Source organism: Aphelocoma coerulescens, chromosome 1A (assembly GCF_041296385.1).
Source record: "Aphelocoma coerulescens isolate FSJ_1873_10779 chromosome 1A, UR_Acoe_1.0, whole genome shotgun sequence".
Taxonomy (NCBI): Eukaryota; Metazoa; Chordata; class Aves; order Passeriformes; family Corvidae; genus Aphelocoma; species Aphelocoma coerulescens.
The window spans coordinates 66,540,065-66,553,030 of NC_091014.1; positions in this window are offsets into that span (position 1 = coordinate 66,540,065).

Here is a 12,966-nt window from a genome sequence, read left to right on the forward strand (position 1 = left end):
ATTATTAAGCTAATGATAGTGATATGTGACATTAGGTAAACTTGCAAATGCCCAAACATACTAAAATACCATGATGTTTATAAACAAATTTTCATGGCCCAGTTTCTGCAAAGACAAAATAATAAAAATCCAGATTTCCCACAGTCACACAACCACTTTCTCCTTGGTTTATAAGAGAGGATTTGTGCTGTTCAAATTTTTGCCGAGATTTAAGTAGACTGGGATCTTGGGTATCTGGGTATTTCTGCATAAAAAGTGAAAAAAAAAATGCCTAAAATACCATTCTTCTCATGTGACAGTAGGTTTTACACAAGCCTTGCAAAGCGCTGGGCAATTACAGAAGTTGTGCTGCCACGAGGAATCTGGTCTCTTAAAAAAGTCAAATGTCTTTGCTTAGGACTCAAGCACATAATGAAATAAAATCACAGTGGGACTATGTCAGTCCTACACCAAGATCTGTAGCAAGACTGCTTGAAAGAGGAGAGTTCTTAGGGTTTTGATGCTAAAAAGGGATTCACAGTGGGGATTAGAGAGGCTTTTAAAATATTCCTTGAGCTTAATAAAAAATGTGCAAACAACAACAAACCCCTAATCATACAAGTATGAATAGATCTTCAAGATACAACAGGGCCACATCCTTTAAAACTTGTTCCTAAATTGAAATCAGTACCTCAAGATCCTCATCTACTTATCTGAAATGAATTACTACCTCTGCATGTAGTTTCTATTATTACCCTGGTCAACATACTTTCTCCTTGAGCAGTGATTCCAGCTGACTTAATGTCAGTTTGGCAGCTGTGGCTGCTCAACCTGAAAATAAATATAATAAAAAGGACCAGGTGAACATAAACCACAAGTCATTGATGAACATAAACCACAAGTGCTTCACAGTACCATTGCCCACTGTAAGAATATCAGTGAGAGAGTTTCGTTTTAGCCTGTGAACGACTACAAATGGAAGCAAGTGGCTTGATCCTGCCTTTGTCGTGGCTGCTCTTCACAGCTCTGCTCTGCTCTTGGAGAAAATGATCACAAATCTGAATCCCTGAGAAACGTGGCAATTGCTTCTTGACCACAAGTGTGATGACTGTTAGTGGAAAATAACTTTTCTTGAAGGATTTTTTTGGCTGCCATACAGAACACAAAGGATGATCAGCTTGATCTGACTTTTGGAACGACAGAGTACTTGTGAGTCCCAAGGTCGAGAAATTATAGCACAAGTTCTCCCCTCTCCTCTGCTCAAATGTTCTTCAGAGGGAAATCATGTTTTCTCCTCCCCTTCTCGCCAGCACACACCCGCCACCCATTTGTCACCAGTAAGTATTAAAATCTTTTAAAAAATGAAAATACATCACCTTGCTTTTGCTTTTTGCTTCCCCATCCTATTGATTTGCATCAACCCCTGTAGCAGGTCATTTTCAGAGTCAACTACCAGCCAAGTTACTTTTTGCAAGTAGGATGTACAGGTGCCAAATTGCATCCTCTGCACATCCTCCTTTGCTTTCAGCCATAACTAACCACTTCTGACAAGCCTTGTGCAATTTTAGTCAGATCTCTGTTTGTGGGGTGAAGTCCTAGAAGCCAAACTCCACTGTCAACTCGGCCTGTGGGTTCAGCGGGATTGCTTGAGCTTTAAATAGAAAGCATCTCCGAAAATTCCTCCCGTTCCGACTCCTGGAAAACAGCACCTGCACTGCCCTCCCGTGGAAATCACTTCGATCTGTGCCTGGCAGCTCGAGCAAAACCCCCGGGCCAGTATTCCAGCCTCTGTGCAGAGCAGACAGCCTCAGAGAAGTTCCCTAACAAACCAGCGGGCCGAAGGACAGGACTGCCTAAGCACGATCCTCACTCTCCACGTTTTAATGAGTTGAAGAGGAAGTCAAGAGTAACACATATTCTCCTTGAGCACTGAAAGAAAATCTAACCCCAAGAGTACAAAAAGCTTTACATTTTATTATATTGCATGTAATAAAGAAAAGATTACCCTTTTATTCCAGGAAAGTTCTGTCATTTGTTATTTAATTAGTTTTCACTAATTAATTAGAATTTTTAAGCTCCCCTGTCTCTCTGGGAGAAAGTGGCTTAGGTGCCTCCCTTTTTCTTCTTTTCTTTTGCTGCTCCTCTTCTTCCTCCTGCTTCCTTTCAAAGTCCTAATCCCATTTTTGTATCCTCAGTATTACACTCCTTCATTGTCTCTTTGTCTGAGAGTTTTCTTAGCTTTGCACTTGCTGGGAACAAAACTGGACCAGAATTTATGGAATAATTTTTGAGATGACTCTTTATTGACGGCCAGATCATATAAACCCAGAGGACAAACTCAAGGCAAAGGAATTTCTCTGAAGATCCTCTTGCAGAATTTCACCCTTTATATTTCACTGGAGGAGTGAAAAATATTTCGTGCTCCACTAAGAAAGTTACTGTGACAGCACAGATTTGCTCGGGGTTTTTATTTTCATGCAGAGTACAACTTTCCATTTTACTTCGTTGAAGGAAGAATCCAAACTTAATCCCAGTTCACACACACAGCTGGTGTCTTCACAACTTTATTAACGAAAAATTACTTTACAAGAAATTAAGATGAATGTGAGTTACTTGTTACAAAAGTACTGAGTCCTGAAACATTATAACTTTTCCATCAGTGTGTCCCCTGGCTTAACTTACACGTTTCACTCAAAGACATGCCAAAGCTGAGTGGCATGTTTTCAAATCACAATTAAATCAATCAGTTACAATTTCTTCCATACACAGCAACTTTCCATTGTTAATTTAGAGAACAGACTGATTAGTCTTAAAGGCTCATATTTTCCACCAGCACATCAGTGTCTTAGTGGACCATTCCCTTCAGCAATTGGGTAACATTCCTATGGCAACTATGCCACTTGCATGTACAGAAAAAGCAATTTTAGGGAAAAGTGTAGCATATTTCTGTATCACTAGAAGCTCACATTAGCAGCTACATTATGGACTGAGAGCTCCACAACCCACAAGTGATTCACAATTACAGTTTAGCAGAAATTTTACAGCAAACTACGGAACTCTTGCTTACCTTTTAAACGTGCTGGTACTTCTGGCACTTTTAGGGAACTTTGATAGGAAGTCAAGATATGGCACAGTAACTTTGTAAAGTATTTGGGGTCTGTATTTTAGTATACATGGATAAGGCCTACATTGATATCAGGTTTTTTAAATATTTCATTTGGATTACTAGTCCCTTAAACAGCAAAAAATAAATTTATCTTATAGTTTTGGTTTTATTTTGCACATTATGCATTGCTACTTCTCAATGATTTGTCTAGAATTATGTAGGGCATTAATTTAATATTGCCAAATCCCTCTCAAAAACGTGCAACCTACAAGTCTTTTCATCATGTAATATAAATTTTTTCAAAGCTTTAGCTCTGTGAACTTTCATATGTTTATATGGAAGGACTTTCATTCTCATCAATCTCACTGATACATCCTTTTCTTCTACCAAAACACTCTTGAAGTGTTTCAGGAGTCTCTGTGTCCTCCTAATGATAATTTAGGAATAGCAAAGAAATCAACACCAGCCTCAGCTGAAATTGGCTTAACACATTACAGACTGATTAGTTTAAAATGCAATGAACAGATCAGTTCACCTAAATGAAAAAAAACAAACAAAAGAGAGTCAAGTATTTGGGGAAAAAAAATAAATATAAAAGTTAGTGACCTCCGCGTTCAGGACAGAAATGGAAGTGTACAATAATGCTGGTGCAGACTGTGCATCAGAATCCTCCTCTAATTGTGATAGGAGTCAGTTATGATATCATATAAACACTCAGTGCTCCTTCAAGTCCAATCTGATGGTGGTTTGTAAGGTGACAAATTCTGAAAGCGAGCAGAGAAGCTCTCCGTGCAGACAAAAACCAGCTGGTCTCTGACTCAGAGTTCACAACCTAATCTATGCATATTCATAACACCGCATGTATATGAATTTAAGCTGTGAGATCTTCTCTTAAACCAAAAAAAATCTGCTGCCAAACTGCAACTCTTTCACATAGAGAGACATATTATACAGACAAAATCTCATGCAAACATTCCAGTTGTCAAATTTAGGTCGCATCACTTTTGCAAGTTTTCTGAAACTTTCACTTGACCATGTCTTGCACCTTTTTGATGTTACTGGTCTGGAAACCTGCTCCCAGTTGAAATTTTGCTCTTGACATAAACAGGGGCAGCCTGTAAACAGTTATCAACAGCAATGACACAGTGTGGCCCTGCCAGCACAGCATCACATTTCACTTCTACTACACAGAAGAGAAAGGTTTCAACACCTCTTGAACTCACCCTTTGAGACTGTCAAATTCAGACCAACATTAAGCATCTGAAATGCTTTTTTTTTCCCAGTTCATCTTCTTTGTCAACTAGCTTTTGAAGTAAGATCTGTCCAATATCCCAGGAGAAAAATGTGGGATCTGGGACAGAGCTCACAGATGTAGCTGTAAAATATATTAGGCAGTCATCCAGATACTCCTAAGTTTGACAAAATCACTTTTTTTCTCTTCTGAGAACTCAATTTGAATCAGTTCATTTCTATAACTGTAAAAATGTATAATGTAACTTCCTATAAATGTATAAGTAAATCAGTTATTGATAAGTCTACAGCTTTGAAAGCAATAAATAGCCAAACACAACTGTAAGTAATTAAAGAAAAGATTCCAGGGTTTCTCTTTCTCATACTACAGATAAGTTGGAATATACACTTAAGTTTTAAAAGTTGAAAAGCTGAGTAGAGTGCACAACTGTGTTCCATGACAGCAGCAGTCTCACTTCAAACCACAGAGAGGAACTCATTGCTCTGTAAAATTTAGAAACTTTGTTCAGTTATTGACCTTTGGGTAGGGATGCCATGTAGCAGTGGAGTCCAAATTTGCTGTCTGCAGCAGGGGTCTGTGGCTGGTACCTGTATCAGCAAATGCCAGCTCCTTTCCCACTAAAAGCACAACCAGCAAGGGAGAGTGAAAGTACCTGGAGCTACAGTAGAGTGTACAGGGATGATCTCTATTACTTAGGACATTTCTGGCTCTCATTAGGTTCAAACAAGAACTAAATATACACCAAAGGATTTGGCCTGATGTTTCTTCATTCATGATGAGCCAAATTCAGCCATGGCTATGAGCATTTATTTACCTTCTACTTGAATCAAAGGAGGTTTTTTACACAAATCTGAAGTCTAGGGCTAGTTCATAGGTATTTATGTTTTTTCCAAGCTTAGGATCTACTCTTAAACAAAACATAACTGCCTTCAGGAGAAGCTTTGTTTACAAAAAGCAAGATGGCAAAATACAGCTTTTTTGTTATTTACGGCTTTGCTGCAGTTTTATGAGAGCCGATTTTTTTCTTATGCTCATCCCTTCCTTACAATGAAGGTACACAATCATGGACACCTTGCACAGTTCATTTTGACTTCAAGCCATTCTGACAAAAGAAAGCATTCAAATTCACAGCTGGATACAGCTCCAGTGAAATCAATAGAGCTGTCACAGCTTACTCCTACAACGAAACTGACCCTAAATCTAAAACTCCATGGCAAGGAGAGGAGGAAAAGTGACACAAACTGCGATGGAGGCAGCCTCATATAATAATTAAAAATGACTTGCAAGTGAAATGTGCAGGTTGGGATTACCAGCAAATTCATACTTGATTGGAACAAACTGTAAACCTTGTCCAGAAGACGAGCTTTCTTTGGTAAGGGTATTGTCATTCCAAAGAAGCTGCCAAAGGATGTGTACCACATCCATTATAATTGGAACCAGTGGTCTTGTGGTGACTTCAGAACAGAACTGAGTCCAAAGGAGGCATCTCTCTCAAGGTTGAATGGACCCCAGAGCAGGGAAGGAAATAAAGACCCTGTTTTCTCACATACAAGCAGGAGGAACAAGAGCTGCGTGAGCAGGGCTACGGCTCCCTCTTCCACCCTCTTCCCATCTGCAGAACTAGATTGGTTTAGCTCATTCCACAGGATCCAGCAAACATGGTGCACCTGACAGACGACTTCTCCCCAGGTAGTGGAGAAAATATGTCCCAAACCCTAAGTAGGGATTTTGACCTAAGGTTCCAAGACTGTGGACACAACCTGCAGCTGATTTAATTGATGCTGATTTAATTGATTTAATAAATGCTGCCTGCTGCCACGCAACTATTTTGTGTTGTGTGTAAAATGAGGTCCTGTGGGGAGTGTGATGTCTTGGCAGGGGCATGCAAGGCACTGAGCTCTTCTGCAGTCTGCACCCTGGCCATGGTGTCCCCTGGGTTATGAGAATACAAGAGTGTAGGACACCAAAAGAAGCAGTGTGGCTGGCACAGCAACAAGAGAGACAAAAACTGATTTCTTGACATGAGATCTAATTTGCTAATAAAAGAATAGACTGAGATATGTCTTGCTGACAGCAGTGACCAGGTGAGAGGAGGTCACAGTTTCTGTGGTTGTGGTGGATACTATCTCCTACGTCAGTACTTTCAGATATGCAGTTTAGAGTAGGAGGCTGGAGCAGTAGACTATTCTTTTACCACAGAATTATACCTGGAAATGTTTTCTGCCATTATCTTGAAGTCTGTGCACATTAAAGTACTCTAAAAACACTTAAAACCACCACCTTTTAGTCGAGAAAACCTGCTATTTTATTAAGCAGCACAGCTGCTTTAAATGTTGATCTTGACTTTTAGGGTTTTGCAGGAGAAAAATGCATATACCAGACACAAGCTCATTACACTAATTACTCTGTTTCATGAAGAGATAGTATGAATTTTCCAGGAAATCTGCAGCAAACTACACTGCAAGTACAAACAAAAGAATTAAGTGGGGAAGCAGCAATCAGACACGGCATTGCATGGCGTTGCCGGAGCAGCGTCAGTGTGGCTCCAGGAGGGCCTGCTCAGCAAAGCTGAGGGATCTGCGTCTGCTCTGTGCAACCACCCAGCTCAAACTGCTCTTGCAAACAATGCTCTGAGCTCCAGGGAGGAATCTGAGAGCCCAGGGCAATCTATGGACCAAAACCTTGACAGAGGCCTGATGCCTAAAGTTTTTTTCTGGTTTTAGGCAACAGGCCACTCGAAAGCTTATTTAGGTATGATGAGGCACTTGCTTTTTCCCCTTTGTAAACAGTTTTAAGTGCTGACAAAACAAGGGTGACCCAGGTGATGGTGCTATCATCCTATCTTTTCCATACTGTTTTATAGTCATTAGTCACAAAACCACTTTTGAATATTGACATTCTTATGCACTGGATCACAGTATGTAGTTCTAGTGATACTTATGAACTTAGCCCAATCAGACTTCAAAGGAAATATTTCAAGACCTTGTTTTCTCTATTACAAATGTAATTCAAAATCAGAAGTTTGGTTTCTCTCCAAGCTGAGTGACAGTCAGAGAGTACAACATATTTCCTCCTCTCTCTGATATGTGCCAATCAACTGTCAGCTGGCATTTTTCTGGACTCTAAATATTTTCTGGTTGAAGTATATGTGTCAGGTGTAATTCAGCTTGCCTTTCCCACTGACCCTTCAGAAATAGCACATGGTCCATAAGAAGTCAAAATTACTGATATAGAGCAAACAGATCTCAAGTTTCATCAAATACTGAGCCTGGTTCTTTTCTCACTTACATTGCCTTTATACCTGCAAAATATCAGTGCATGAATCAAGAATAACTTATCTGCACTGAATTGCTCCTGATTTATGTGTTACTTGGAATTCACAGCAGTGCATAAAAAGTCATAAATCAGATCCACTGCTTATATTTTTAAGTACATTCGTACTAGTATGAGAGCAAGATCCTCAGTTATCATAAATCAGAACAGCTCTGCTTGCTTTCCTATCTTAAGAAGAATTGCAGCATTTATAGCCACTAAGGGATTTGGCTCTCATTTCAATAATTTAATTGATAAGAGTTTCCCAAGTGTCTGTATGTGTAGCTCCTGCAGCCGAGCCATGTTTCACCATAGTTACAAGATGGATGAATCTTGCCAATGTTTTATTTCTGGTCACTTTAGACCAGAAATAGAAAAGTAGAAGGCCTTTTTACCACTCCTTCTCCCTCACACTTTCCCCCTGTTCCAGTGTGTGTCCTTCCCACTGGCTAGTGTCCTTCACAGAGAGCTCCTGCACAGGCTCCTCTCCAAGGGCGACAGCTCCTGCCAGGCATCTTCTCCAGCACGGATCAGCTTCCTCCAGGCCATGGCCTCTGCACAGGCTGCAGCTTCCTTCAGGCCATGGCCACCTGGAGGTTAGCAAAATGTGGGTCCAGAGTGGTGCCTGCCCCAGCACAGTTCTCTCCATGACTGCAGTGAAATCCCTGCTTCACCACAGGTCTGCAGGGGAATCTCTGCTTCAATGCCCAGGGCACCACCACCTCCTCCTCCTCTGACTTTGGGATCTGCAGGGCAGCTTCTTACACTTCTTTCATTCCCCTCACTCCTTTCTCTCTCTCAACACAGCTGTGCACAGCTACACATACCACAAACACACAGGGCGAGTCACCCTGAAATCCAAACTCTGAGTGAAGCAGAAGTTTCCTGCAAAATGACTCCCACCTCCCAACTCTTCCTGGAGCTGTGTATTGGAAGCAGGCAGCCTCTTTGCCAGTGTTCACCAGCCAGAGGAAAAATCCTGATGTGCAAATCACAGCCTATCCACTGTAAAGATGGTGTCTTCTCATTGCCATGCATTTCTCACCTCACTAACTCCAGTTATGAAATCCTTAATCAATACATTCTCAGTCTGCAGTTGCTACTTTTCCCTGTTCCCATGGCTCAATGGGAAAAGGCTCATTCTAGAAATATCAACTGCTTACATCCAGCCTTTGCCCTACTCAGAGGATGACCAAAGAAGTTTCCTCCTCTCTTTATACAATGGAGGGAAAACAGCAATAACAATTGCTTTATGGAACATAAAAAATGGAAGCAAACAAGCATGAAAGCACTCTCTAGAAAGAATGAACAATCCTACAGATACCATATTCTCTCTCACATGTCACCTGTCCTTGTGTGACAGTTTTCTGGATTCTAGCACGTCTTTCATTTGGAAACCAGCTCCAAGAGCCCTGCTCAGTAATGCAGCAGAGTGAAATAACCTACAGGAGGTGCATTTTATTTCAGAGAAAAAGAGAATTTTGCATATCATGACTATGTAATTTTGTGTCCCAAAGGCAGAAATACCCCCAGAGTGAAAGCCAACCTACTACACATCACACAAAGAAGATCAGTAGCACACAGGCTGCCCTCTGGTCTGCCCTGCTGCAATCAGCACCTCTTCCTCGGTGTTCAGCAGGTCATTCTGATTATCAGGGCATGCCCTAAGCTGGGCTACAGGGACAGACTGCTGGCCTATAGAGGTCCTGAGCTGTAAAACCTCTCTGTTTCAGGTACTTCAGGGGAAAGGTGAAAGAACTCCTGTCAAGAAGAACTGTGGATTAAACCATGCATAAACCAGATTCTTCTTCATCAGGGGTAGTTAGGGGTGGCCTCCTGTTCTCCCCAACGGACTACATAAATCACTGCAGTCCAACATGAAAAAAAAAAAAAAAAAGGCCTTATTCTATCCCTGAGCTTTGATGTATTTTTTAATAGATTGAGGGAGATTACTTGAAAACTATACTGTAGCCACTTTCTGGAAAAAAATGCGGTGTGTTGCAGAATCCAGACACGCTGGCCATGCATCAGCAACCAAATGATAATGCTGTTTTCAAACATCCATGACAAATTCAGTATTTCAGTGATTCAGTGATAGCTCTCATTTAGAGACAATAACTTGAGAAGAAGCATGTAGGATCACAGGAATGTAATGGCTGTATATGGCGAGATAGTTGTTGCTAGAAAAAGTAGTTTTGAAATTTCTTCTTTATTTCAAAGACTTCATGTAAATTGCTGCAGATTACTGAGTAAAAGAGTCACCAAATGATCTATACTTGCACGGTTAAAACCCAAATGTTTACAGCTTGAATTGGCCCATGCCATATTTTTGTTTATATTCCTTTTTCATCCTGTTTAGAGTACACAGGCTTATACAGATCTTTAATACTAAAAACAAATCAGAACTATTTTAGCCTCTAATCTCACTGGTATTTACTGAGGAGGGAACAAGGAACGTGTCCAAAAGGGTCTGGCTGCTAAGAGAGACCAACCCCTCAGCATGTGTGGCTGGAGCAGGGTGGTTAAAGAACTAAAACTGGAGACCCACTGTGGGTCTTTGTGAGTTTAAATCCTACCAGCTATGGGGTGGTAGCAATCCCAGCTATTGAAAGTCTCCTGCAGCATTTCCAGGATTATCTGTTTCAGTAAGGTTAGAATTGCTGCAGGGGGCGGGAGGGAGGTGCAGAATAATGGGCAGAAGCAAACAAGAGTGACACCTGGGAAAAATGATGGTTTTTTTCTTTTGAAACAAAAGAACTGTCTTCCCAGAGGAGTTTGAAATCGAAACATTTTCCCTAGTTCTTATTTTGTTCCAATTGGTTCACTTCTTGTGAGTCCTTAGAGCTCTCCCGTATTTTATGGGTGACTCTCCTCCGAAACCAAAAGGAAGCAGATGTAAGGACTGCAAGGGCTGCAGTCTTAACACACTGTGGCACCAGCTGCGAGGATTAAATTGTCATCTTATGCTCAGGGCTAGCAGAAGCTGAGTATGTGACAGAGATGGTGACAGTGGATTTAATGTCTGGGTGGCAGTTGCTTTGAATATCACTCGTACCACACATATCAAGCCAGTCGGCGTATTAGTGACTGTGACTGGGATCAGTTTGAGCAGTCACTATGCTGCCTTTCTTTCTTCATCTCGTGTGCTGTCACACATTGCAGCACTCCCTCCTACAAAACAGCATTCCTCCCCAAATCAGGTTTTAGTTAATACACGCCATGTGGCAGTGCGGATCTGTCTCTCCCTCTTGCTCAAGGACACGCTTCCACCTTTACAGGCAATCTTTCACAGGTGAAACTCAGCCTGTGTGTGAAACAGACTGTTCCCAAGCAGAGACCTCCAGCCAGTTGCAGGGCTGGTACAGAGGAGCTCAGACCAGGACCTGGGAGGACCTCCAACCCGGGGCAGCACCTGAGGACATGCTTTGGCTCTTGGCACAGCCCATTATCAGACACCACCATCCACATCTGTTCAAGTTAATGTCAGCCTGTAAATTACAGCAACTGAGGAACCAGCACACATTTGCTTCTGCTGTCTCTCCTCCGTGGTGGCCATTCCTGGCAGAGAGGCAGCGTGGACAGCTGGAGGTGGCAGCTTCTCAAACGACTCCAGCATGCATTGCCAGGGCTTATCATCTGTGCACAGAGAGAACTCCAGCAAAAGTTGTTGCATGGCTTTACAATTTTGCCTGTGGATGAAGTGGCAAAATCCAGAAAAATCCTGCTGTCACAGTACAGCTCACCAAAAGAACCGAATGTTCCTGACTTAGCTCTTCACTCTTTTTAAAACCAACTTATGGTAAGGAGTCCTGCGCTGCTAATAGTTATTCTGACATATGTTCTAGACATGTGTTCTAAAGCACAAAGGCTTGCCCTGCATTTTTGTAAATTTTTCTCACATTCATTTTTAAAGACCACACAGCTCAGATGCTTTCAAGAAGGATATTGGATGTTACATGCACCTAAATGTGATTCAAGCCTGAGAGTTGTAAGGAGGTGTAGTTCCAGGCTGCCTGAAGAATTTGCCATCACTCTCCCATCTTTAAGAGGGGTGGTTTTTAAGCTGATAGACCAGACTGGAGTGGCATCAGTTTTCTTAACTTTCTTGCCACTGTCTGAAGCTAAAACAACAGTTTGTATTGGAGTATGACTTGGCACTAGAGGTCTAAACCTCATTAAGCTGAAATCCAGGTATGTTCTATTTTTAAAAAGATGCTCATTTTTGCTGATTCTCTTTCCATTGCCAGAATGAAGCTGATTATTGGGTGCATTTCTGTTCTGCATGATACACACTGTGACAGGTAGCAGAAAATACTCATCTGCACATGTTTTATGATTCAAACACTAGAGGACACCAGTCTGCAGATCCTGCAGTAAAGAAATCAAATGGACTACATAGTGAGATTACACAGTGAGACTACACATCATTTCTGTACTGTGCCCTTCCCACAGGTGTGATCACTGGGTTTGGGATTTTTTTTTTTGTTAATATTATTTGATTCAGTTGAATCTTTGTTTAATGTTTTTCTTTTGACTGAAGCAACAAAAGTGGTTCCTTAATCCTCTCTTTAAACCTTTGCTGGTAGCTACTAAGTGGTGGTATTTATAGCCCAGGCAAAAGTGGATGGTTTACCATCCCAAGACAATGATGATGGTGACTCAAGCCTTTACATGTAATTATTGCCAGAACTATTGGTGCTGTGTTGTGAGGCTTATACAAAAGTGCTGAGAACCTTTACAGGTTATTCCTCAGCTTTCACATTTTTCCTCTTTCCTGCCCAACTTCACTGCAAGGAACACTTGAACCTTCATGACTCCAACAAACCTGGACAGGGCACAAACTTTGCAGCCGTTTCCTCAACAGAAGCAGCTCACCAAATTGGAATGTTGAGGGGAGAAAAAAAAGAAATTCTCTTGGTTTTCTGGTCTTCTTGTTCTTAATTTGCAGTGCTTTGGTACCAATGAGGCATTCTCTCCACAGACAATCTGGGCCAGGGCGTGTCTGTGATTGTGCAGAATCTTGGTAACATTTGGCTGAGTCCTGAGAGTTCAAGTTGTCGAAAAGAGAAAGGAGCTTACTACCTCTGGATTTTTATAAAAAAACTCAAATGCTTTCAAGTACCAGAGATCCAAAGGTAGAATTCCAGCCCAGCTAATGTGGCAGCTGGTGGCCCTCTGCACAGGCAATGGCATAGGGATGGACCTGGCTGTTAGAAATGTGGTTGTGGGACATTCCTGGCTTTTGGGCATCAGTTAGAGCAAAGAAAAGTGGCTCTGGGGACCAGAGCAGCATTCCCTGGTGCCTTCACAAATGTTA